The following is a 25,694-nucleotide window of genomic DNA, read 5'->3' on the forward strand; positions in this document are numbered from 1 at the left end:
CTTAAACTTTCACATACGACAAGATCAGCTGAAGGTTCGTGATTATCCAGAAGTGCTTAAATTCAGGTTCCACCGAGATTGAACTCGGATCACTGGATTCAAAGTCCAGAGTGCTAACCATTACACCATGGAACCACTACACAGAGGGAGGCAGTTTCTTACGCGAAATCACCATGTATATATTATCTATGCAGAGAACAGACGTGGGAGAGCTGTCGGGTTTGGCTGTTCCTCACCCAGTTGAATTCCTCCCCAAGGTTTCTGTTTCAGGTAGTGATTGTGTTTGAAACCTACATGTTGAATTGGTGATCATTAGCATCTGTTTGGTATAATTGTTTAATCAAACAGCTGACGATAAACCTACAAAATCCCTGACTTTGTGCAAGTGCGCCTGGAAGAACTGATGCTATTTTAAAAGCAAAGGGTGGTCACACCAAATATTACATGAGAGGCTAGAGAACAACTTCTTCTTTGAATCTGTATGTCAAACCCACTGTACTACTAACACTGTCTGTTTTTACTTATCACTTATCATCCAAATACAAGGAACGATTGACTCTTCTACCCCAATACGGTGAAAGGCATTTGCTGAGTTTGAAAAGTAGCTGTCAGAAGTGGGATTCGAACCCACGCCTCCAGAGGAGACTGCGACCTGAACGCAGCGCCTTAGACCGCTCGGCCATCCTGACTGCGCAACCTCGTGTACAGTAGAACCTTTGCTATATCATGACAGAGTGCATACGACACGATACAATACACTATGCCATGACACAAAAGCTGAATATGACAACAATCTAGATAGTAGCAGAGCGACATATAACAACAACACATAACATCACATGAAGCAATTACAGTTTCTGTGAACAAGTTGGTGATTTGCCTTAAAAGTGGCAGTGTTGACTAGAGTGGAGAGTTTTGTTTTTTTTGTTGTTGGTTCCAATCTTAGGACCAGCGAACTGAAAGGCGGTGCGACCTAATGATGTGTTAGCTGAAGGGATTTGTAGCCGGATGTGACTAGAAGAGCGGATGCTGTAGGTGACGGAAGAAGGATGAAGTAGACATCCCAAATACGGAGGGGTTAGGCCTAAGAGAGTTTTTTAAGTGAGCATAAACCAGTGGATCTTACGTCGAGTATGAAGGGATGTCCAGTTTATGGAGGCGTACAGATTGCAGTGGTGTGTCCTGTAAGGAGCATTGGTGGCAAGTCTGATAGCTGAGTGATTAAGAACATCTAGCCTCTCGAGAAGTCCCTTACCTTCAGACATGTAAATTACATAAAAGTCTAGCATGGGTAATAAGTCATCTGAATCAGGGTGAGTTTAGCAGATTGGGTGAATGATGACCGATTACGGTAGAGAAGCCCCAGTCTGGCCTTGACCTTGGCCTGTAGCTTGGTAATGTGATGAGAGTAAGATAGTGTGCTGTCTAACCAAACTCCCAAGCATTTGGATGCATTTACTTGCTCTAGTTCCACACCTCAACTTTGGTAATTACCGGGGTGGGAGACAGTTTTTTTTTCATACCAAACCCCATCAACTTTCTTTTGGAGGTATTAAGGACGAGGTGACGGTCGGAGAAAGCATGCTAGATACAATGGAAAGGTTGTTGAAGAGTTCTTAGAACCTTTTCCGGGGAGGACTCAACTGAATATAAAACAGTATCATCTGCATAGAAGTGAGTGTCCTGCACTTTTGAAAAAAGTGGTGGGCCTATAATTGAGCCTTGTGGTACTCCCTTGGTGACAGTAAGGGCCTTAGACAGCAGATGTTCTGACCTTACACTTTGGACTCTGCCAGTGAGGTAATTGGCAAACCACGCCACTGAATGCTCAGAGACACCAACGTTCCTTAGTCGGTTCGCTAGGATGGAATGGTCTACTGTGTCGAAAGCTTTTGCCAGGTCAACATTGCTTCTTGTCAAGTGAATCTGTAATAATGTCATTTAAAACCTTGACGGTTGCGGTGGTACACCTAAAGCCAGTACGAAAACCAGATTGCAAACCAGAAATTAAACTATGATCATGAAGAAAGTCAATCGGTTGCTTATTGACAAGTTTTCTGGCTCAGCTTGATCTCCACCCTTAAATAAAGGACTCACTACCGCTTCCTTCCAAGCGCTGGGAACTTCTGCACAGTGAAACGACAGGCTGAATAGGTGAGATAGAGGCTCAGCGATGATAGGGGCTGTGACTTTAATCAAGAAAGGGTCTAAGCCATCTGACCCGGATGTCTTTTTAGGGTCCAGATTAATGAGGTCATACAGCACCTGAGACTCCGTAACAGGCCGGAGGGTAAAACTGTGTTACGGGTATTGATGACTAGGGGGACGTGTTTCACATCTAGTTACCTTTGATTTAATGGGAGAAAAGGGCACGTTGGATTGGCAGGGAGGTGTGGTTAAGTCAAACAGGGAGCCAGACTTAATGAAATGAAGATTGAAGAGCTCTGTCATACGGCCTTTGTCTGTGACAATGAAGTCATCAATGTTGAGGGACACTGGCAGCTGCAGCTGCAGGGAGGAGGGTCTACTTTCCATGCCCTTAACTATTTCCCAAAATTTACTGGGATTAGAACTACAAAGAGAGAGCTGTTCCTTATAATAATCTATTTTGGCCTTGCGGACCGCCTGAGTGCACTTATTCGGTTTACATGCATGGTTGAATCGTTTGGCCTTGTTTCCATGTTGGAGGCTTTTTGGCTGCAAGTCCTCCATGAAGGCCCATACCTCTCCGGAAAGTAGGGTCCCGCTGTTTTCTGCAGCTCTGAGCTGATAGAACTGCTGGACATCTTCACTGCGTCTAAGGTCCAAAGTGTTTCCCGTTTCTTTGTGCTTCTTCACATCTGCAAAGTCGTTTGCCTTGAAATGTCTGCCTGTGAGAGACCTTGCTGACGCAGTGTAACTACCTTGTGTCATGTTGCTGTGCTCGGCCTTGCCATGGTGAATGACTTTTGACAGTAAACTGTCCACTTGGAAACACATCCTTAAACTTTCACATACGACAAGATCAGCTGAAGGTTCGTGATTATCCAGAAGTGCTTAAATTCAGGTTCCACCGAGATTTGAACTCGGATCACTGGATTCAAAGTCCAGAGTGCTAACCATTACACCATGGAACCACTACACAGAGACGGGAGGCAGTTTTTACGCGAAATCACCATGTATATTATCTATGCAGAGAACAGACGTGGGAGAGCTGTCGGGTTTGGCTGTTCCTCACCCAGTTGAATTCCTCCCCAAGCTGTTTCTGTTTCAGGTAGTGATTGTGTTTGAAACCTACATGTTGAATTGGTGATCATTAGCATCTGTTTGGTATAATTGTTTAATCAAACAGCTGACGATAAACCTACAAAATCCCTGACTTTGTGCAAGTGCGCCTGGAAGAACTGATGCTATTTTAAAAGCAAAGGGTGGTCACACCAAATATTACATGAGAGGCTAGAGAACAACTTCTTCTTTGAATCTGTATGTCAAACCCACTGTACTACTAACACTGTCTGTTTTTACTTATCACTTATCATCCAACATACAAGGAACGATTGACTCTTCTACCCCAATACCGTGTGAAAGGCATTTTGCTGAGTTTGAAAAGTAGCTGTCAGAAGTGGGATTCGAACCCACGCCTCCAGAGGAGACTGCGACCTGAACGCAGCGCCTTAGACCGCTCGGCCATCCTGACTGCGCAACCTCGTGTACAGTAGAACCTTTGCTATATCATGACAGAGTGCATACGACACGATACAATACACTATGCCATGACACAAAAGCTGAATAATGACAACAATCTAGATAGTAGCAGAGCGACATATAACAACAACACATAACATCACATGAAGCAATTACAGTTTTCTGTGAACAAGTTGGTGATTTTGCCTTTAAAAGTGGCAGTGTTGACTAGAGTGGAGAGTTTTGTTTTTTTTGTTGTTGGTTCCAATCTTAGGACCCAGCGAACTGAAAGGCGGTGCGACCTAATGATGTGTTAGCTGAAGGGATTTGTAGCCGGATGTGACTAGAAGAGCGGATGCTGTAGGTGACGGAAGAAGGATGAAGTAGACATCCCAAATACGGAGGGGTTAGGCCTAAGAGAGTTTTTTAAGTGAGCATAAACCAGTGGATCTTACGTCGAGTATGAAGGGATGTCCAGTTATGGAGGCGTACAGATTGCAGTGGTGTGTCCTGTAAGGAGCATTGGTGGCAAGTCTGATAGCTGAGTGATTAAGAACATCTAGCCTCTCGAGAAGTCCCTTACCTTCAGACATGTAAATTACATAACCAAAGTCTAGCATGGGTAATATAGTCATCTGAATCAGGGTGAGTTTAGCAGATTGGGTGAATGATGACCGATTACGGTAGAGAAGCCCCAGTCTGGCCTTGACCTTGGCCTGTAGCTTGGTAATGTGATGAGAGTAAGATAGTGTGCTGTCTAACCAAACTCCCAAGCATTTGGATGCATTTACTTGCTCTAGTTCCACACCTCAACTTTGGTAATTACACCGGGGTGGGAGACAGTTTTTTTTTCATACCAAACCCCATCAACTTTCTTTTGGAGGTATTAAGGACGAGGTGACGGTCGGAGAAAGCATGCTAGATACAATGGAAAGGTTGTTGAAGAGTTCTTAGAACCTTTTCCGGGGAGGACTCAACTGAATATAAAACAGTATCATCTGCATAGAAGTGAGTGTCCTGCACTTTTGAAAAAAGTGGTGGGCCTATAATTGAGCCTTGTGGTACTCCCTTGGTGACAGTAAGGGCCTTAGACAGCAGATGTTCTGACCTTACACTTTGGACTCTGCCAGTGAGGTAATTGGCAAACCACGCCACTGAATGCTCAGAGACACCAACGTTCCTTAGTCGGTTCGCTAGGATGGAATGGTCTACTGTGTCGAAAGCTTTTGCCAGGTCAACATTGCTTCTTGTCAAGTGAATCTGTAATAATGTCATTTAAAACCTTGACGGTTGCGGTGGTACACCTAAAGCCAGTACGAAAACCAGATTGCAAACCAGAAATTAAACTATGATCATGAAGAAAGTCAATCGGTTGCTTATTGACAAGTTTTCTGGCTCAGCTTGATCTCCACCCTTAAATAAAGGACTCACTACCGCTTCCTTCCAAGCGCTGGGAACTTCTGCACAGTGAAACGACAGGCTGAATAGGTGAGATAGAGGCTCAGCGATGATAGGGGCTGTGACTTTAATCAAGAAAGGGTCTAAGCCATCTGACCCGGATGTCTTTTTAGGGTCCAGATTAATGAGGTCATACAGCACCTGAGACTCCGTAACAGGCCGGAGGGTAAAACTGTGTTACGGGTATTGATGACTAGGGGGACGTGTTTCACATCTAGTTACCTTTGATTTAATGGGAGAAAAGGGCACGTTGGATTGGCAGGGAGGTGTGGTTAAGTCAAACAGGGAGCCAGACTTAATGAAATGAAGATTGAAGAGCTCTGTCATACGGCCTTTGTCTGTGACAATGAAGTCATCAATGTTGAGGGACACTGGCAGCTGCAGCTGCAGGGAGGAGGGTCTACTTTCCATGCCCTTAACTATTTCCCAAAATTTACTGGGATTAGAACTACAAAGAGAGAGCTGTTCCTTATAATAATCTATTTTGGCCTTGCGGACCGACCTGAGTGCACTTATTCGGTTTACATGCATGGTTGAATCGTTTGGCCTTGTTTCCATGTTGGAGGCTTTTTGGCTGCAAGTCCTCCATGAAGGCCCATACCTCTCCGGAAAGTAGGGTCCCGCTGTTTTCTGCAGCTCTGAGCTGATAGAACTGCTGGACATCTTCACTGCGTCTAAGGTCCAAAGTGTTTCCCGTTTCTTTGTGCTTCTTCACATCTGCAAAGTCGTTTGCCTTGAAATGTCTGCCTGTGAGAGACCTTGCTGACGCAGTGTAACTACCTTGTGTCATGTTGCTGTGCTCGGCCTTGCCATGGTGAATGACTTTTGACAGTAAACTGTCCACTTGGAAACACATCCTTAAACTTTCACATACGACAAGATCAGCTGAAGGTTCGTGATTATCCAGAAGTGCTTAAATTCAGGTTCCACCGAGATTTGAACTCGGATCACTGGATTCAAAGTCCAGAGTGCTAACCATTACACCATGGAACCACTACACAGAGACGGGAGGCAGTTTCTTACGCGAAATCACCATGTATATATTATCTATGCAGAGAACAGACGTGGGAGAGCTGTCGGGTTTGGCTGTTCCTCACCCAGTTGAATTCCTCCCCAAGCTGTTTCTGTTTCAGGTAGTGATTGTGTTTGAAACCTACATGTTGAATTGGTGATCATTAGCATCTGTTTGGTATAATTGTTTAATCAAACAGCTGACGATAAACCTACAAAATCCCTGACTTTGTGCAAGTGCGCCTGGAAGAACTGATGCTATTTTAAAAGCAAAGGGTGGTCACACCAAATATTACATGAGAGGCTAGAGAACAACTTCTTCTTTGAATCTGTATGTCAAACCCACTGTACTACTAACACTGTCTGTTTTTACTTATCACTTATCATCCAACATACAAGGAACGATTGACTCTTCTACCCCAATACCGTGTGAAAGGCATTTTGCTGAGTTTGAAAAGTAGCTGTCAGAAGTGGGATTCGAACCCACGCCTCCAGAGGAGACTGCGACCTGAACGCAGCGCCTTAGACCGCTCGGCCATCCTGACTGCGCAACCTCGTGTACAGTAGAACCTTTGCTATATCATGACAGAGTGCATACGACACGATACAATACACTATGCCATGACACAAAAGCTGAATAATGACAACAATCTAGATAGTAGCAGAGCGACATATAACAACAACACATAACATCACATGAAGCAATTACAGTTTTCTGTGAACAAGTTGGTGATTTTGCCTTTAAAAGTGGCAGTGTTGACTAGAGTGGAGAGTTTTGTTTTTTTTGTTGTTGGTTCCAATCTTAGGACCCAGCGAACTGAAAGGCGGTGCGACCTAATGATGTGTTAGCTGAAGGGATTTGTAGCCGGATGTGACTAGAAGAGCGGATGCTGTAGGTGACGGAAGAAGGATGAAGTAGACATCCCAAATACGGAGGGGTTAGGCCTAAGAGAGTTTTTTAAGTGAGCATAAACCAGTGGATCTTACGTCGAGTATGAAGGGATGTCCAGTTTATGGAGGCGTACAGATTGCAGTGGTGTGTCCTGTAAGGAGCATTGGTGGCAAGTCTGATAGCTGAGTGATTAAGAACATCTAGCCTCTCGAGAAGTCCCTTACCTTCAGACATGTAAATTACATAACCAAAGTCTAGCATGGGTAATATAGTCATCTGAATCAGGGTGAGTTTAGCAGATTGGGTGAATGATGACCGATTACGGTAGAGAAGCCCCAGTCTGGCCTTGACCTTGGCCTGTAGCTTGGTAATGTGATGAGAGTAAGATAGTGTGCTGTCTAACCAAACTCCCAAGCATTTGGATGCATTTACTTGCTCTAGTTCCACACCCTCAACTTTGGTAATTACACCGGGGTGGGAGACAGTTTTTTTTTCATACCAAACCCCATCAACTTTCTTTTGGAGGTATTAAGGACGAGGTGACGGTCGGAGAAAGCATGCTAGATACAATGGAAAGGTTGTTGAAGAGTTCTTAGAACCTTTTCCGGGGAGGACTCAACTGAATATAAAACAGTATCATCTGCATAGAAGTGAGTGTCCTGCACTTTTGAAAAAAGTGGTGGGCCTATAATTGAGCCTTGTGGTACTCCCTTGGTGACAGTAAGGGCCTTAGACAGCAGATGTTCTGACCTTACACTTTGGACTCTGCCAGTGAGGTAATTGGCAAACCACGCCACTGAATGCTCAGAGACACCAACGTTCCTTAGTCGGTTCGCTAGGATGGAATGGTCTACTGTGTCGAAAGCTTTTGCCAGGTCAACATTGCTTCTTGTCAAGTGAATCTGTAATAATGTCATTTAAAACCTTGACGGTTGCGGTGGTACACCTAAAGCCAGTACGAAAACCAGATTGCAAACCAGAAATTAAACTATGATCATGAAGAAAGTCAATCGGTTGCTTATTGACAAGTTTTCTGGCTCAGCTTGATCTCCACCCTTAAATAAAGGACTCACTACCGCTTCCTTCCAAGCGCTGGGAACTTCTGCACAGTGAAACGACAGGCTGAATAGGTGAGATAGAGGCTCAGCGATGATAGGGGCTGTGACTTTAATCAAGAAAGGGTCTAAGCCATCTGACCCGGATGTCTTTTTAGGGTCCAGATTAATGAGGTCATACAGCACCTGAGACTCCGTAACAGGCCGGAGGGTAAAACTGTGTTACGGGTATTGATGACTAGGGGGACGTGTTTCACATCTAGTTACCTTTGATTTAATGGGAGAAAAGGGCACGTTGGATTGGCAGGGAGGTGTGGTTAAGTCAAACAGGGAGCCAGACTTAATGAAATGAAGATTGAAGAGCTCTGTCATACGGCCTTTGTCTGTGACAATGAAGTCATCAATGTTGAGGGACACTGGCAGCTGCAGCTGCAGGGAGGAGGGTCTACTTTCCATGCCCTTAACTATTTCCCAAAATTTACTGGGATTAGAACTACAAAGAGAGAGCTGTTCCTTATAATAATCTATTTTGGCCTTGCGGACCGACCTGAGTGCACTTATTCGGTTTACATGCATGGTTGAATCGTTTGGCCTTGTTTCCATGTTGGAGGCTTTTTGGCTGCAAGTCCTCCATGAAGGCCCATACCTCTCCGGAAAGTAGGGTCCCGCTGTTTTCTGCAGCTCTGAGCTGATAGAACTGCTGGACATCTTCACTGCGTCTAAGGTCCAAAGTGTTTCCCGTTTCTTTGTGCTTCTTCACATCTGCAAAGTCGTTTGCCTTGAAATGTCTGCCTGTGAGAGACCTTGCTGACGCAGTGTAACTACCTTGTGTCATGTTGCTGTGCTCGGCCTTGCCATGGTGAATGACTTTTGACAGTAAACTGTCCACTTGGAAACACATCCTTAAACTTTCACATACGACAAGATCAGCTGAAGGTTCGTGATTATCCAGAAGTGCTTAAATTCAGGTTCCACCGAGATTTGAACTCGGATCACTGGATTCAAAGTCCAGAGTGCTAACCATTACACCATGGAACCACTACACAGAGACGGGAGGCAGTTTCTTACGCGAAATCACCATGTATATATTATCTATGCAGAGAACAGACGTGGGAGAGCTGTCGGGTTTGGCTGTTCCTCACCCAGTTGAATTCCTCCCCAAGCTGTTTCTGTTTCAGGTAGTGATTGTGTTTGAAACCTACATGTTGAATTGGTGATCATTAGCATCTGTTTGGTATAATTGTTTAATCAAACAGCTGACGATAAACCTACAAAATCCCTGACTTTGTGCAAGTGCGCCTGGAAGAACTGATGCTATTTTAAAAGCAAAGGGTGGTCACACCAAATATTACATGAGAGGCTAGAGAACAACTTCTTCTTTGAATCTGTATGTCAAACCCACTGTACTACTAACACTGTCTGTTTTTACTTATCACTTATCATCCAACATACAAGGAACGATTGACTCTTCTACCCCAATACCGTGTGAAAGGCATTTTGCTGAGTTTGAAAAGTAGCTGTCAGAAGTGGGATTCGAACCCACGCCTCCAGAGGAGACTGCGACCTGAACGCAGCGCCTTAGACCGCTCGGCCATCCTGACTGCGCAACCTCGTGTACAGTAGAACCTTTGCTATATCATGACAGAGTGCATACGACACGATACAATACACTATGCCATGACACAAAAGCTGAATAATGACAACAATCTAGATAGTAGCAGAGCGACATATAACAACAACACATAACATCACATGAAGCAATTACAGTTTTCTGTGAACAAGTTGGTGATTTTGCCTTTAAAAGTGGCAGTGTTGACTAGAGTGGAGAGTTTTGTTTTTTTTGTTGTTGGTTCCAATCTTAGGACCCAGCGAACTGAAAGGCGGTGCGACCTAATGATGTGTTAGCTGAAGGGATTTGTAGCCGGATGTGACTAGAAGAGCGGATGCTGTAGGTGACGGAAGAAGGATGAAGTAGACATCCCAAATACGGAGGGGTTAGGCCTAAGAGAGTTTTTTAAGTGAGCATAAACCAGTGGATCTTACGTCGAGTATGAAGGGATGTCCAGTTTATGGAGGCGTACAGATTGCAGTGGTGTGTCCTGTAAGGAGCATTGGTGGCAAGTCTGATAGCTGAGTGATTAAGAACATCTAGCCTCTCGAGAAGTCCCTTACCTTCAGACATGTAAATTACATAACCAAAGTCTAGCATGGGTAATATAGTCATCTGAATCAGGGTGAGTTTAGCAGATTGGGTGAATGATGACCGATTACGGTAGAGAAGCCCCAGTCTGGCCTTGACCTTGGCCTGTAGCTTGGTAATGTGATGAGAGTAAGATAGTGTGCTGTCTAACCAAACTCCCAAGCATTTGGATGCATTTACTTGCTCTAGTTCCACACCTCAACTTTGGTAATTACACCGGGGTGGGAGACAGTTTTTTTTTCATACCAAACCCCATCAACTTTCTTTTGGAGGTATTAAGGACGAGGTGACGGTCGGAGAAAGCATGCTAGATACAATGGAAAGGTTGTTGAAGAGTTCTTAGAACCTTTTCCGGGGAGGACTCAACTGAATATAAAACAGTATCATCTGCATAGAAGTGAGTGTCCTGCACTTTTGAAAAAAGTGGTGGGCCTATAATTGAGCCTTGTGGTACTCCCTTGGTGACAGTAAGGGCCTTAGACAGCAGATGTTCTGACCTTACACTTTGGACTCTGCCAGTGAGGTAATTGGCAAACCACGCCACTGAATGCTCAGAGACACCAACGTTCCTTAGTCGGTTCGCTAGGATGGAATGGTCTACTGTGTCGAAAGCTTTTGCCAGGTCAACATTGCTTCTTGTCAAGTGAATCTGTAATAATGTCATTTAAAACCTTGACGGTTGCGGTGGTACACCTAAAGCCAGTACGAAAACCAGATTGCAAACCAGAAATTAAACTATGATCATGAAGAAAGTCAATCGGTTGCTTATTGACAAGTTTTCTGGCTCAGCTTGATCTCCACCCTTAAATAAAGGACTCACTACCGCTTCCTTCCAAGCGCTGGGAACTTCTGCACAGTGAAACGACAGGCTGAATAGGTGAGATAGAGGCTCAGCGATGATAGGGGCTGTGACTTTAATCAAGAAAGGGTCTAAGCCATCTGACCCGGATGTCTTTTTAGGGTCCAGATTAATGAGGTCATACAGCACCTGAGACTCCGTAACAGGCCGGAGGGTAAAACTGTGTTACGGGTATTGATGACTAGGGGGACGTGTTTCACATCTAGTTACCTTTGATTTAATGGGAGAAAAGGGCACGTTGGATTGGCAGGGAGGTGTGGTTAAGTCAAACAGGGAGCCAGACTTAATGAAATGAAGATTGAAGAGCTCTGTCATACGGCCTTTGTCTGTGACAATGAAGTCATCAATGTTGAGGGACACTGGCAGCTGCAGCTGCAGGGAGGAGGGTCTACTTTCCATGCCCTTAACTATTTCCCAAAATTTACTGGGATTAGAACTACAAAGAGAGAGCTGTTCCTTATAATAATCTATTTTGGCCTTGCGGACCGACCTGAGTGCACTTATTCGGTTTACATGCATGGTTGAATCGTTTGGCCTTGTTTCCATGTTGGAGGCTTTTTGGCTGCAAGTCCTCCATGAAGGCCCATACCTCTCCGGAAAGTAGGGTCCCGCTGTTTTCTGCAGCTCTGAGCTGATAGAACTGCTGGACATCTTCACTGCGTCTAAGGTCCAAAGTGTTTCCCGTTTCTTTGTGCTTCTTCACATCTGCAAAGTCGTTTGCCTTGAAATGTCTGCCTGTGAGAGACCTTGCTGACGCAGTGTAACTACCTTGTGTCATGTTGCTGTGCTCGGCCTTGCCATGGTGAATGACTTTTGACAGTAAACTGTCCACTTGGAAACACATCCTTAAACTTTCACATACGACAAGATCAGCTGAAGGTTCGTGATTATCCAGAAGTGCTTAAATTCAGGTTCCACCGAGATTTGAACTCGGATCACTGGATTCAAAGTCCAGAGTGCTAACCATTACACCATGGAACCACTACACAGAGACGGGAGGCAGTTTCTTACGCGAAATCACCATGTATATATTATCTATGCAGAGAACAGACGTGGGAGAGCTGTCGGGTTTGGCTGTTCCTCACCCAGTTGAATTCCTCCCCAAGCTGTTTCTGTTTCAGGTAGTGATTGTGTTTGAAACCTACATGTTGAATTGGTGATCATTAGCATCTGTTTGGTATAATTGTTTAATCAAACAGCTGACGATAAACCTACAAAATCCCTGACTTTGTGCAAGTGCGCCTGGAAGAACTGATGCTATTTTAAAAGCAAAGGGTGGTCACACCAAATATTACATGAGAGGCTAGAGAACAACTTCTTCTTTGAATCTGTATGTCAAACCCACTGTACTACTAACACTGTCTGTTTTTACTTATCACTTATCATCCAACATACAAGGAACGATTGACTCTTCTACCCCAATACCGTGTGAAAGGCATTTTGCTGAGTTTGAAAAGTAGCTGTCAGAAGTGGGATTCGAACCCACGCCTCCAGAGGAGACTGCGACCTGAACGCAGCGCCTTAGACCGCTCGGCCATCCTGACTGCGCAACCTCGTGTACAGTAGAACCTTTGCTATATCATGACAGAGTGCATACGACACGATACAATACACTATGCCATGACACAAAAGCTGAATAATGACAACAATCTAGATAGTAGCAGAGCGACATATAACAACAACACATAACATCACATGAAGCAATTACAGTTTTCTGTGAACAAGTTGGTGATTTTGCCTTTAAAAGTGGCAGTGTTGACTAGAGTGGAGAGTTTTGTTTTTTTTTGTTGTTGGTTCCAATCTTAGGACCCAGCGAACTGAAAGGCGGTGCGACCTAATGATGTGTTAGCTGAAGGGATTTGTAGCCGGATGTGACTAGAAGAGCGGATGCTGTAGGTGACGGAAGAAGGATGAAGTAGACATCCCAAATACGGAGGGGTTAGGCCTAAGAGAGTTTTTTAAGTGAGCATAAACCAGTGGATCTTACGTCGAGTATGAAGGGATGTCCAGTTTATGGAGGCGTACAGATTGCAGTGGTGTGTCCTGTAAGGAGCATTGGTGGCAAGTCTGATAGCTGAGTGATTAAGAACATCTAGCCTCTCGAGAAGTCCCTTACCTTCAGACATGTAAATTACATAACCAAAGTCTAGCATGGGTAATATAGTCATCTGAATCAGGGTGAGTTTAGCAGATTGGGTGAATGATGACCGATTACGGTAGAGAAGCCCCAGTCTGGCCTTGACCTTGGCCTGTAGCTTGGTAATGTGATGAGAGTAAGATAGTGTGCTGTCTAACCAAACTCCCAAGCATTTGGATGCATTTACTTGCTCTAGTTCCACACCTCAACTTTGGTAATTACACCGGGGTGGGAGACAGTTTTTTTTTCATACCAAACCCCATCAACTTTCTTTTGGAGGTATTAAGGACGAGGTGACGGTCGGAGAAAGCATGCTAGATACAATGGAAAGGTTGTTGAAGAGTTCTTAGAACCTTTTCCGGGGAGGACTCAACTGAATATAAAACAGTATCATCTGCATAGAAGTGAGTGTCCTGCACTTTTGAAAAAAGTGGTGGGCCTATAATTGAGCCTTGTGGTACTCCCTTGGTGACAGTAAGGGCCTTAGACAGCAGATGTTCTGACCTTACACTTTGGACTCTGCCAGTGAGGTAATTGGCAAACCACGCCACTGAATGCTCAGAGACACCAACGTTCCTTAGTCGGTTCGCTAGGATGGAATGGTCTACTGTGTCGAAAGCTTTTGCCAGGTCAACATTGCTTCTTGTCAAGTGAATCTGTAATAATGTCATTTAAAACCTTGACGGTTGCGGTGGTACACCTAAAGCCAGTACGAAAACCAGATTGCAAACCAGAAATTAAACTATGATCATGAAGAAAGTCAATCGGTTGCTTATTGACAAGTTTTCTGGCTCAGCTTGATCTCCACCCTTAAATAAAGGACTCACTACCGCTTCCTTCCAAGCGCTGGGAACTTCTGCACAGTGAAACGACAGGCTGAATAGGTGAGATAGAGGCTCAGCGATGATAGGGGCTGTGACTTTAATCAAGAAAGGGTCTAAGCCATCTGACCCGGATGTCTTTTTAGGGTCCAGATTAATGAGGTCATACAGCACCTGAGACTCCGTAACAGGCCGGAGGGTAAAACTGTGTTACGGGTATTGATGACTAGGGGGACGTGTTTCACATCTAGTTACCTTTGATTTAATGGGAGAAAAGGGCACGTTGGATTGGCAGGGAGGTGTGGTTAAGTCAAACAGGGAGCCAGACTTAATGAAATGAAGATTGAAGAGCTCTGTCATACGGCCTTTGTCTGTGACAATGAAGTCATCAATGTTGAGGGACACTGGCAGCTGCAGCTGCAGGGAGGAGGGTCTACTTTCCATGCCCTTAACTATTTCCCAAAATTTACTGGGATTAGAACTACAAAGAGAGAGCTGTTCCTTATAATAATCTATTTTGGCCTTGCGGACCGACCTGAGTGCACTTATTCGGTTTACATGCATGGTTGAATCGTTTGGCCTTGTTTCCATGTTGGAGGCTTTTTGGCTGCAAGTCCTCCATGAAGGCCCATACCTCTCCGGAAAGTAGGGTCCCGCTGTTTTCTGCAGCTCTGAGCTGATAGAACTGCTGGACATCTTCACTGCGTCTAAGGTCCAAAGTGTTTCCCGTTGTGCTTCTTCACATCTGCAAAGTCGTTTGCCTTGAAATGTCTGCCTGTGAGAGACCTTGCTGACGCAGTGTAACTACCTTGTGTCATGTTGCTGTGCTCGGCCTTGCCATGGTGAATGACTTTTGACAGTAAACTGTCCACTTGGAAACACATCCTTAAACTTTCACATACGACAAGATCAGCTGAAGGTTCGTGATTATCCAGAAGTGCTTAAATTCAGGTTCCACCGAGATTTGAACTCGGATCACTGGATTCAAAGTCCAGAGTGCTAACCATTACACCATGGAACCACTACACAGAGACGGGAGGCAGTTTCTTACGCGAAATCACCATGTATATATTATCTATGCAGAGAACAGACGTGGGAGAGCTGTCGGGTTTGGCTGTTCCTCACCCAGTTGAATTCCTCCCCAAGCTGTTTCTGTTTCAGGTAGTGATTGTGTTTGAAACCTACATGTTGAATTGGTGATCATTAGCATCTGTTTGGTATAATTGTTTAATCAAACAGCTGACGATAAACCTACAAAATCCCTGACTTTGTGCAAGTGCGCCTGGAAGAACTGATGCTATTTTAAAAGCAAAGGGTGGTCACACCAAATATTACATGAGAGGCTAGAGAACAACTTCTTCTTTGAATCTGTATGTCAAACCCACTGTACTACTAACACTGTCTGTTTTTACTTATCACTTATCATCCAACATACAAGGAACGATTGACTCTTCTACCCCAATACCGTGTGAAAGGCATTTTGCTGAGTTTGAAAAGTAGCTGTCAGAAGTGGGATTCGAACCCACGCCTCCAGAGGAGACTGCGACCTGAACGCAGCGCCTTAGACCGCTCGGCCATCCTGACTGCGCAACCTCGTGTACAGTAGAACCTTTGCTATATCATGACAGAGTGCATACGACACGATACAATACACTATGCCATGACACAAAAGCTGAATAATGACAACAATCTAGATAGTAGCAGAGCGACATATAACAACAACACATAACATCACATGAAGCAATTACAGTTTTCTGTGAACAAGTTGGTGATTTTGCCTTTAAAAGTGGCAGTGTTGACTAGAGTGGAGAGTTTTGTTTTTTTTTGTTGTTGGTTCCAATCTTAGGACCCAGCGAACTGAAAGGCGGTGCGACCTAATGATGTGTTAGCTGAAGGGATTTGTAGCCGGATGTGACTAGAAGAGCGGATGCTGTAGGTGACGGAAGAAGGATGAAGTAGACATCCCAAATACGGAGGGGTTAGGCCTAAGAGAGTTTTTTAAGTGAGCATAAACCAGTGGATCTTACGTCGAGTATGAAGGGATGTCCAGTTTATGGAGGCGTACAGATTGCAGTGGTGTGTCCTGTAAGGAGCATTGGTGGCAAGTCTGATAGCTGAGTGATTAAGAACATCTAGCCTCTCGAGAAGTCCCTTACCTTCAGACATGTAAATTACATAACCAAAGTCTAGCATGGGTAATATAGTCATCTGAATCAGGGTGAGTTTAGCAGATTGGGTGAATGATGACCGATTACGGTAGAGAAGCCCCAGTCTGGCCTTGACCTTGGCCTGTAGCTTGGTAATGTGATGAGAGTAAGATAGTGTGCTGTCTAACCAAACTCCCAAGCATTTGGATGCATTTACTTGCTCTAGTTCCACACCTCAACTTTGGTAATTACACCGGGGTGGGAGACAGTTTTTTTTTCATACCAAACCCCATCAACTTTCTTTTGGAGGTATTAAGGACGAGGTGACGGTCGGAGAAAGCATGCTAGATACAATGGAAAGGTTGTTGAAGAGTTCTTAGAACCTTTTCCGGGGAGGACTCAACTGAATATAAAACAGTATCATCTGCATAGAAGTGAGTGTCCTGCACTTTTGAAAAAAGTGGTGGGCCTATAATTGAGCCTTGTGGTACTCCCTTGGTGACAGTAAGGGCCTTAGACAGCAGATGTTCTGACCTTACACTTTGGACTCTGCCAGTGAGGTAATTGGCAAACCACGCCACTGAATGCTCAGAGACACCAACGTTCCTTAGTCGGTTCGCTAGGATGGAATGGTCTACTGTGTCGAAAGCTTTTGCCAGGTCAACATTGCTTCTTGTCAAGTGAATCTGTAATAATGTCATTTAAAACCTTGACGGTTGCGGTGGTACACCTAAAGCCAGTACGAAAACCAGATTGCAAACCAGAAATTAAACTATGATCATGAAGAAAGTCAATCGGTTGCTTATTGACAAGTTTTCTGGCTCAGCTTGATCTCCACCCTTAAATAAAGGACTCACTACCGCTTCCTTCCAAGCGCTGGGAACTTCTGCACAGTGAAACGACAGGCTGAATAGGTGAGATAGAGGCTCAGCGATGATAGGGGCTGTGACTTTAATCAAGAAAGGGTCTAAGCCATCTGACCCGGATGTCTTTTTAGGGTCCAGATTAATGAGGTCATACAGCACCTGAGACTCCGTAACAGGCCGGAGGGTAAAACTGTGTTACGGGTATTGATGACTAGGGGGACGTGTTTCACATCTAGTTACCTTTGATTTAATGGGAGAAAAGGGCACGTTGGATTGGCAGGGAGGTGTGGTTAAGTCAAACAGGGAGCCAGACTTAATGAAATGAAGATTGAAGAGCTCTGTCATACGGCCTTTGTCTGTGACAATGAAGTCATCAATGTTGAGGGACACTGGCAGCTGCAGCTGCAGGGAGGAGGGTCTACTTTCCATGCCCTTAACTATTTCCCAAAATTTACTGGGATTAGAACTACAAAGAGAGAGCTGTTCCTTATAATAATCTATTTTGGCCTTGCGGACCGACCTGAGTGCACTTATTCGGTTTACATGCATGGTTGAATCGTTTGGCCTTGTTTCCATGTTGGAGGCTTTTTGGCTGCAAGTCCTCCATGAAGGCCCATACCTCTCCGGAAAGTAGGGTCCCGCTGTTTTCTGCAGCTCTGAGCTGATAGAACTGCTGGACATCTTCACTGCGTCTAAGGTCCAAAGTGTTTCCCGTTTCTTCTTCACATCTGCAAAGTCGTTTGCCTTGAAATGTCTGCCTGTGAGAGACCTTGCTGACGCAGTGTAACTACCTTGTGTCATGTTGCTGTGCTCGGCCTTGCCATGGTGAATGACTTTTGACAGTAAACTGTCCACTTGGAAACACATCCTTAAACTTTCACATACGACAAGATCAGCTGAAGGTTCGTGATTATCCAGAAGTGCTTAAATTCAGGTTCCACCGAGATTTGAACTCGGATCACTGGATTCAAAGTCCAGAGTGCTAACCATTACACCATGGAACCACTACACAGAGACGGGAGGCAGTTTCTTACGCGAAATCACCATGTATATATTATCTATGCAGAGAACAGACGTGGGAGAGCTGTCGGGTTTGGCTGTTCCTCACCCAGTTGAATTCCTCCCCAAGCTGTTTCTGTTTCAGGTAGTGATTGTGTTTGAAACCTACATGTTGAATTGGTGATCATTAGCATCTGTTTGGTATAATTGTTTAATCAAACAGCTGACGATAAACCTACAAAATCCCTGACTTTGTGCAAGTGCGCCTGGAAGAACTGATGCTATTTTAAAAGCAAAGGGTGGTCACACCAAATATTACATGAGAGGCTAGAGAACAACTTCTTCTTTGAATCTGTATGTCAAACCCACTGTACTACTAACACTGTCTGTTTTTACTTATCACTTATCATCCAACATACAAGGAACGATTGACTCTTCTACCCCAATACCGTGTGAAAGGCATTTTGCTGAGTTTGAAAAGTAGCTGTCAGAAGTGGGATTCGAACCCACGCCTCCAGAGGAGACTGCGACCTGAACGCAGCGCCTTAGACCGCTCGGCCATCCTGACTGCGCAACCTCGTGTACAGTAGAACCTTTGCTATATCATGACAGAGTGCATACGACACGATACAATACACTATGCCATGACACAAAAGCTGAATAATGACAACAATCTAGATAGTAGCAGAGCGACATATAACAACAACACATAACATCACATGAAGCAATTACAGTTTTCTGTGAACAAGTTGGTGATTTTGCCTTTAAAAGTGGCAGTGTTGACTAGAGTGGAGAGTTTTGTTTTTTTTTGTTGTTGGTTCCAATCTTAGGACCCAGCGAACTGAAAGGCGGTGCGACCTAATGATGTGTTAGCTGAAGGGATTTGTAGCCGGATGTGACTAGAAGAGCGGATGCTGTAGGTGACGGAAGAAGGATGAAGTAGACATCCCAAATACGGAGGGGTTAGGCCTAAGAGAGTTTTTTAAGTGAGCATAAACCAGTGGATCTTACGTCGAGTATGAAGGGATGTCCAGTTTATGGAGGCGTACAGATTGCAGTGGTGTGTCCTGTAAGGAGCATTGGTGGCAAGTCTGATAGCTGAGTGATTAAGAACATCTAGCCTCTCGAGAAGTCCCTTACCTTCAGACATGTAAATTACATAACCAAAGTCTAGCATGGGTAATATAGTCATCTGAATCAGGGTGAGTTTAGCAGATTGGGTGAATGATGACCGATTACGGTAGAGAAGCCCCAGTCTGGCCTTGACCTTGGCCTGTAGCTTGGTAATGTGATGAGAGTAAGATAGTGTGCTGTCTAACCAAACTCCCAAGCATTTGGATGCATTTACTTGCTCTAGTTCCACACCTCAACTTTGGTAATTACACCGGGGTGGGAGACAGTTTTTTTTTCATACCAAACCCCATCAACTTTCTTTTGGAGGTATTAAGGACGAGGTGACGGTCGGAGAAAGCATGCTAGATACAATGGAAAGGTTGTTGAAGAGTTCTTAGAACCTTTTCCGGGGAGGACTCAACTGAATATAAAACAGTATCATCTGCATAGAAGTGAGTGTCCTGCACTTTTGAAAAAAGTGGTGGGCCTATAATTGAGCCTTGTGGTACTCCCTTGGTGACAGTAAGGGCCTTAGACAGCAGATGTTCTGACCTTACACTTTGGACTCTGCCAGTGAGGTAATTGGCAAACCACGCCACTGAATGCTCAGAGACACCAACGTTCCTTAGTCGGTTCGCTAGGATGGAATGGTCTACTGTGTCGAAAGCTTTTGCCAGGTCAACATTGCTTCTTGTCAAGTGAATCTGTAATAATGTCATTTAAAACCTTGACGGTTGCGGTGGTACACCTAAAGCCAGTACGAAAACCAGATTGCAAACCAGAAATTAAACTATGATCATGAAGAAAGTCAATCGGTTGCTTATTGACAAGTTTTCTGGCTCAGCTTGATCTCCACCCTTAAATAAAGGACTCACTACCGCTTCCTTCCAAGCGCTGGGAACTTCTGCACAGTGAAACGACAGGCTGAATAGGTGAGATAGAGGCTCAGCGATGATAGGGGCTGTGACTTTAATCAAGAAAGGGTCTAAGCCATCTGACCCGGATGTCTTTTTAGGGTCCAGATTAATGAGGTCATACAGCACCTGAGACTCCGTAACAGGCCGGAGGGTAAAACTGTGTTACGGGTATTGATGACTAGGGGGACGTGTTTCACATCTAGTTACCTTTGATTTAATGGGAGAAAAGGGCACGTTGGATTGGCAGGGAGGTGTGGTTAAGTCAAACAGGGAGCCAGACTTAATGAAATGAAGATTGAAGAGCTCTGTCATACGGCCTTTGTCTGTGACAATGAAGTCATCAATGTTGAGGGACACTGGCAGCTGCAGCTGCAGGGAGGAGGGTCTACTTTCCATGCCCTTAACTATTTCCCAAAATTTACTGGGATTAGAACTACAAAGAGAGAGCTGTTCCTTATAATAATCTATTTTGGCCTTGCGGACCGACCTGAGTGCACTTATTCGGTTTACATGCATGGTTGAATCGTTTGGCCTTGTTTCCATGTTGGAGGCTTTTTGGCTGCAAGTCCTCCATGAAGGCCCATACCTCTCCGGAAAGTAGGGTCCCGCTGTTTTCTGCAGCTCTGAGCTGATAGAACTGCTGGACATCTTCACTGCGTCTAAGGTCCAAAGTGTTTCCCGTTTCTTCTTCACATCTGCAAAGTCGTTTGCCTTGAAATGTCTGCCTGTGAGAGACCTTGCTGACGCAGTGTAACTACCTTGTGTCATGTTGCTGTGCTCGGCCTTGCCATGGTGAATGACTTTTGACAGTAAACTGTCCACTTGGAAACACATCCTTAAACTTTCACATACGACAAGATCAGCTGAAGGTTCGTGATTATCCAGAAGTGCTTAAATTCAGGTTCCACCGAGATTTGAACTCGGATCACTGGATTCAAAGTCCAGAGTGCTAACCATTACACCATGGAACCACTACACAGAGACGGGAGGCAGTTTCTTACGCGAAATCACCATGTATATATTATCTATGCAGAGAACAGACGTGGGAGAGCTGTCGGGTTTGGCTGTTCCTCACCCAGTTGAATTCCTCCCCAAGCTGTTTCTGTTTCAGGTAGTGATTGTGTTTGAAACCTACATGTTGAATTGGTGATCATTAGCATCTGTTTGGTATAATTGTTTAATCAAACAGCTGACGATAAACCTACAAAATCCCTGACTTTGTGCAAGTGCGCCTGGAAGAACTGATGCTATTTTAAAAGCAAAGGGTGGTCACACCAAATATTACATGAGAGGCTAGAGAACAACTTCTTCTTTGAATCTGTATGTCAAACCCACTGTACTACTAACACTGTCTGTTTTTACTTATCACTTATCATCCAACATACAAGGAACGATTGACTCTTCTACCCCAATACCGTGTGAAAGGCATTTTGCTGAGTTTGAAAAGTAGCTGTCAGAAGTGGGATTCGAACCCACGCCTCCAGAGGAGACTGCGACCTGAACGCAGCGCCTTAGACCGCTCGGCCATCCTGACTGCGCAACCTCGTGTACAGTAGAACCTTTGCTATATCATGACAGAGTGCATACGACACGATACAATACACTATGCCATGACACAAAAGCTGAATAATGACAACAATCTAGATAGTAGCAGAGCGACATATAACAACAACACATAACATCACATGAAGCAATTACAGTTTTCTGTGAACAAGTTGGTGATTTTGCCTTTAAAAGTGGCAGTGTTGACTAGAGTGGAGAGTTTTGTTTTTTTTTGTTGTTGGTTCCAATCTTAGGACCCAGCGAACTGAAAGGCGGTGCGACCTAATGATGTGTTAGCTGAAGGGATTTGTAGCCGGATGTGACTAGAAGAGCGGATGCTGTAGGTGACGGAAGAAGGATGAAGTAGACATCCCAAATACGGAGGGGTTAGGCCTAAGAGAGTTTTTTAAGTGAGCATAAACCAGTGGATCTTACGTCGAGTATGAAGGGATGTCCAGTTTATGGAGGCGTACAGATTGCAGTGGTGTGTCCTGTAAGGAGCATTGGTGGCAAGTCTGATAGCTGAGTGATTAAGAACATCTAGCCTCTCGAGAAGTCCCTTACCTTCAGACATGTAAATTACATAACCAAAGTCTAGCATGGGTAATATAGTCATCTGAATCAGGGTGAGTTTAGCAGATTGGGTGAATGATGACCGATTACGGTAGAGAAGCCCCAGTCTGGCCTTGACCTTGGCCTGTAGCTTGGTAATGTGATGAGAGTAAGATAGTGTGCTGTCTAACCAAACTCCCAAGCATTTGGATGCATTTACTTGCTCTAGTTCCACACCTCAACTTTGGTAATTACACCGGGGTGGGAGACAGTTTTTTTTTCATACCAAACCCCATCAACTTTCTTTTGGAGGTATTAAGGACGAGGTGACGGTCGGAGAAAGCATGCTAGATACAATGGAAAGGTTGTTGAAGAGTTCTTAGAACCTTTTCCGGGGAGGACTCAACTGAATATAAAACAGTATCATCTGCATAGAAGTGAGTGTCCTGCACTTTTGAAAAAAGTGGTGGGCCTATAATTGAGCCTTGTGGTACTCCCTTGGTGACAGTAAGGGCCTTAGACAGCAGATGTTCTGACCTTACACTTTGGACTCTGCCAGTGAGGTAATTGGCAAACCACGCCACTGAATGCTCAGAGACACCAACGTTCCTTAGTCGGTTCGCTAGGATGGAATGGTCTACTGTGTCGAAAGCTTTTGCCAGGTCAACATTGCTTCTTGTCAAGTGAATCTGTAATAATGTCATTTAAAACCTTGACGGTTGCGGTGGTACACCTAAAGCCAGTACGAAAACCAGATTGCAAACCAGAAATTAAACTATGATCATGAAGAAAGTCAATCGGTTGCTTATTGACAAGTTTTCTGGCTCAGCTTGATCTCCACCCTTAAATAAAGGACTCACTACCGCTTCCTTCCAAGCGCTGGGAACTTCTGCACAGTGAAACGACAGGCTGAATAGGTGAGATAGAGGCTCAGCGATGATAGGGGCTGTGACTTTAATCAAGAAAGGGTCTAAGCCATCTGACCCGGATGTCTTTTTAGGGTCCAGATTAATGAGGTCATACAGCACCTGAGACTCCGTAACAGGCCGGAGGGTAAAACTGTGTTACGGGTATTGATGACTAGGGGGACGTGTTTCACATCTAGTTACCTTTGATTTAATGGGAGAAAAGGGCACGTTGGATTGGCAGGGAGGTGTGGTTAAGTCAAACAGGGAGCCAGACTTAATGAAATGAAGATTGAAGAGCTCTGTCATACGGCCTTTGTCTGTGACAATGAAGTCATCAATGTTGAGGGACACTGGCAGCTGCAGCTGCAGGGAGGAGGGTCTACTTTCCATGCCCTTAACTATTTCCCAAAATTTACTGGGATTAGAACTACAAAGAGAGAGCTGTTCCTTATAATAATCTATTTTGGCCTTGCGGACCGACCTGAGTGCACTTATTCGGTTTACATGCATGGTTGAATCGTTTGGCCTTGTTTCCATGTTGGAGGCTTTTTGGCTGCAAGTCCTCCATGAAGGCCCATACCTCTCCGGAAAGTAGGGTCCCGCTGTTTTCTGCAGCTCTGAGCTGATAGAACTGCTGGACATCTTCACTGCGTCTAAGGTCCAAAGTGTTTCCCGTTTCTTCTTCACATCTGCAAAGTCGTTTGCCTTGAAATGTCTGCCTGTGAGAGACCTTGCTGACGCAGTGTAACTACCTTGTGTCATGTTGCTGTGCTCGGCCTTGCCATGGTGAATGACTTTTGACAGTAAACTGTCCACTTGGAAACACATCCTTAAACTTTCACATACGACAAGATCAGCTGAAGGTTCGTGATTATCCAGAAGTGCTTAAATTCAGGTTCCACCGAGATTTGAACTCGGATCACTGGATTCAAAGTCCAGAGTGCTAACCATTACACCATGGAACCACTACACAGAGACGGGAGGCAGTTTCTTACGCGAAATCACCATGTATATATTATCTATGCAGAGAACAGACGTGGGAGAGCTGTCGGGTTTGGCTGTTCCTCACCCAGTTGAATTCCTCCCCAAGCTGTTTCTGTTTCAGGTAGTGATTGTGTTTGAAACCTACATGTTGAATTGGTGATCATTAGCATCTGTTTGGTATAATTGTTTAATCAAACAGCTGACGATAAACCTACAAAATCCCTGACTTTGTGCAAGTGCGCCTGGAAGAACTGATGCTATTTTAAAAGCAAAGGGTGGTCACACCAAATATTACATGAGAGGCTAGAGAACAACTTCTTCTTTGAATCTGTATGTCAAACCCACTGTACTACTAACACTGTCTGTTTTTACTTATCACTTATCATCCAACATACAAGGAACGATTGACTCTTCTACCCCAATACCGTGTGAAAGGCATTTTGCTGAGTTTGAAAAGTAGCTGTCAGAAGTGGGATTCGAACCCACGCCTCCAGAGGAGACTGCGACCTGAACGCAGCGCCTTAGACCGCTCGGCCATCCTGACTGCGCAACCTCGTGTACAGTAGAACCTTTGCTATATCATGACAGAGTGCATACGACACGATACAATACACTATGCCATGACACAAAAGCTGAATAATGACAACAATCTAGATAGTAGCAGAGCGACATATAACAACAACACATAACATCACATGAAGCAATTACAGTTTTCTGTGAACAAGTTGGTGATTTTGCCTTTAAAAGTGGCAGTGTTGACTAGAGTGGAGAGTTTTGTTTTTTTTTGTTGTTGGTTCCAATCTTAGGACCCAGCGAACTGAAAGGCGGTGCGACCTAATGATGTGTTAGCTGAAGGGATTTGTAGCCGGATGTGACTAGAAGAGCGGATGCTGTAGGTGACGGAAGAAGGATGAAGTAGACATCCCAAATACGGAGGGGTTAGGCCTAAGAGAGTTTTTTAAGTGAGCATAAACCAGTGGATCTTACGTCGAGTATGAAGGGATGTCCAGTTTATGGAGGCGTACAGATTGCAGTGGTGTGTCCTGTAAGGAGCATTGGTGGCAAGTCTGATAGCTGAGTGATTAAGAACATCTAGCCTCTCGAGAAGTCCCTTACCTTCAGACATGTAAATTACATAACCAAAGTCTAGCATGGGTAATATAGTCATCTGAATCAGGGTGAGTTTAGCAGATTGGGTGAATGATGACCGATTACGGTAGAGAAGCCCCAGTCTGGCCTTGACCTTGGCCTGTAGCTTGGTAATGTGATGAGAGTAAGATAGTGTGCTGTCTAACCAAACTCCCAAGCATTTGGATGCATTTACTTGCTCTAGTTCCACACCTCAACTTTGGTAATTACACCGGGGTGGGAGACAGTTTTTTTTTCATACCAAACCCCATCAACTTTCTTTTGGAGGTATTAAGGACGAGGTGACGGTCGGAGAAAGCATGCTAGATACAATGGAAAGGTTGTTGAAGAGTTCTTAGAACCTTTTCCGGGGAGGACTCAACTGAATATAAAACAGTATCATCTGCATAGAAGTGAGTGTCCTGCACTTTTGAAAAAAGTG

The 25,694-nt window shown here is 44.6% G+C and overlaps 18 non-coding genes across 18 annotated transcripts; all 18 read right to left on the bottom strand.

The window, feature by feature from the left end:
• Positions 1 to 64: 64 nt before the first annotated feature.
• On the bottom strand, positions 65 to 135 carry trnaq-uug. Its single transcript has one exon. It is a non-coding gene; the product is annotated as a tRNA-Gln (tRNA).
• A 471-nt stretch (positions 136 to 606) lies between these two features.
• trnal-cag lies at positions 607 to 689 on the bottom strand. Its single transcript has one exon. It is a non-coding gene; the product is annotated as a tRNA-Leu (tRNA).
• A 2,355-nt stretch (positions 690 to 3,044) lies between these two features.
• Positions 3,045 to 3,116, bottom strand: trnaq-uug. Its single transcript has one exon. It is a non-coding gene; the product is annotated as a tRNA-Gln (tRNA).
• A 477-nt stretch (positions 3,117 to 3,593) lies between these two features.
• On the bottom strand, positions 3,594 to 3,676 carry trnal-cag. Its single transcript has one exon. It is a non-coding gene; the product is annotated as a tRNA-Leu (tRNA).
• A 2,366-nt stretch (positions 3,677 to 6,042) lies between these two features.
• Positions 6,043 to 6,114, bottom strand: trnaq-uug. The gene has a single exon. It is a non-coding gene; the product is annotated as a tRNA-Gln (tRNA).
• A 480-nt stretch (positions 6,115 to 6,594) lies between these two features.
• Positions 6,595 to 6,677, bottom strand: trnal-cag. The gene has a single exon. It is a non-coding gene; the product is annotated as a tRNA-Leu (tRNA).
• Positions 6,678 to 9,045: 2,368 nt separating this feature from the next.
• Positions 9,046 to 9,117, bottom strand: trnaq-uug. The gene has a single exon. It is a non-coding gene; the product is annotated as a tRNA-Gln (tRNA).
• Positions 9,118 to 9,597: 480 nt separating this feature from the next.
• On the bottom strand, positions 9,598 to 9,680 carry trnal-cag. Its single transcript has one exon. It is a non-coding gene; the product is annotated as a tRNA-Leu (tRNA).
• A 2,367-nt stretch (positions 9,681 to 12,047) lies between these two features.
• trnaq-uug lies at positions 12,048 to 12,119 on the bottom strand. Its single transcript has one exon. It is a non-coding gene; the product is annotated as a tRNA-Gln (tRNA).
• A 480-nt stretch (positions 12,120 to 12,599) lies between these two features.
• On the bottom strand, positions 12,600 to 12,682 carry trnal-cag. Its single transcript has one exon. It is a non-coding gene; the product is annotated as a tRNA-Leu (tRNA).
• A 2,363-nt stretch (positions 12,683 to 15,045) lies between these two features.
• trnaq-uug lies at positions 15,046 to 15,117 on the bottom strand. The gene has a single exon. It is a non-coding gene; the product is annotated as a tRNA-Gln (tRNA).
• Positions 15,118 to 15,597: 480 nt separating this feature from the next.
• Positions 15,598 to 15,680, bottom strand: trnal-cag. Its single transcript has one exon. It is a non-coding gene; the product is annotated as a tRNA-Leu (tRNA).
• A 2,361-nt stretch (positions 15,681 to 18,041) lies between these two features.
• trnaq-uug lies at positions 18,042 to 18,113 on the bottom strand. Its single transcript has one exon. It is a non-coding gene; the product is annotated as a tRNA-Gln (tRNA).
• A 480-nt stretch (positions 18,114 to 18,593) lies between these two features.
• On the bottom strand, positions 18,594 to 18,676 carry trnal-cag. Its single transcript has one exon. It is a non-coding gene; the product is annotated as a tRNA-Leu (tRNA).
• Positions 18,677 to 21,037: 2,361 nt separating this feature from the next.
• trnaq-uug lies at positions 21,038 to 21,109 on the bottom strand. Its single transcript has one exon. It is a non-coding gene; the product is annotated as a tRNA-Gln (tRNA).
• A 480-nt stretch (positions 21,110 to 21,589) lies between these two features.
• Positions 21,590 to 21,672, bottom strand: trnal-cag. Its single transcript has one exon. It is a non-coding gene; the product is annotated as a tRNA-Leu (tRNA).
• Positions 21,673 to 24,033: 2,361 nt separating this feature from the next.
• trnaq-uug lies at positions 24,034 to 24,105 on the bottom strand. The gene has a single exon. It is a non-coding gene; the product is annotated as a tRNA-Gln (tRNA).
• Positions 24,106 to 24,585: 480 nt separating this feature from the next.
• trnal-cag lies at positions 24,586 to 24,668 on the bottom strand. The gene has a single exon. It is a non-coding gene; the product is annotated as a tRNA-Leu (tRNA).
• Between the last annotated feature and the right edge of the window lie 1,026 nt (positions 24,669 to 25,694).

This window comes from Micropterus salmoides, unplaced genomic scaffold (assembly GCF_014851395.1).
Source record: "Micropterus salmoides isolate LMB-PRFRI ecotype aquatic unplaced genomic scaffold, ASM1485139v1 Ms_hic_scaffold_16, whole genome shotgun sequence".
Classification (NCBI taxonomy): Eukaryota; Metazoa; Chordata; class Actinopteri; order Centrarchiformes; family Centrarchidae; genus Micropterus; species Micropterus salmoides.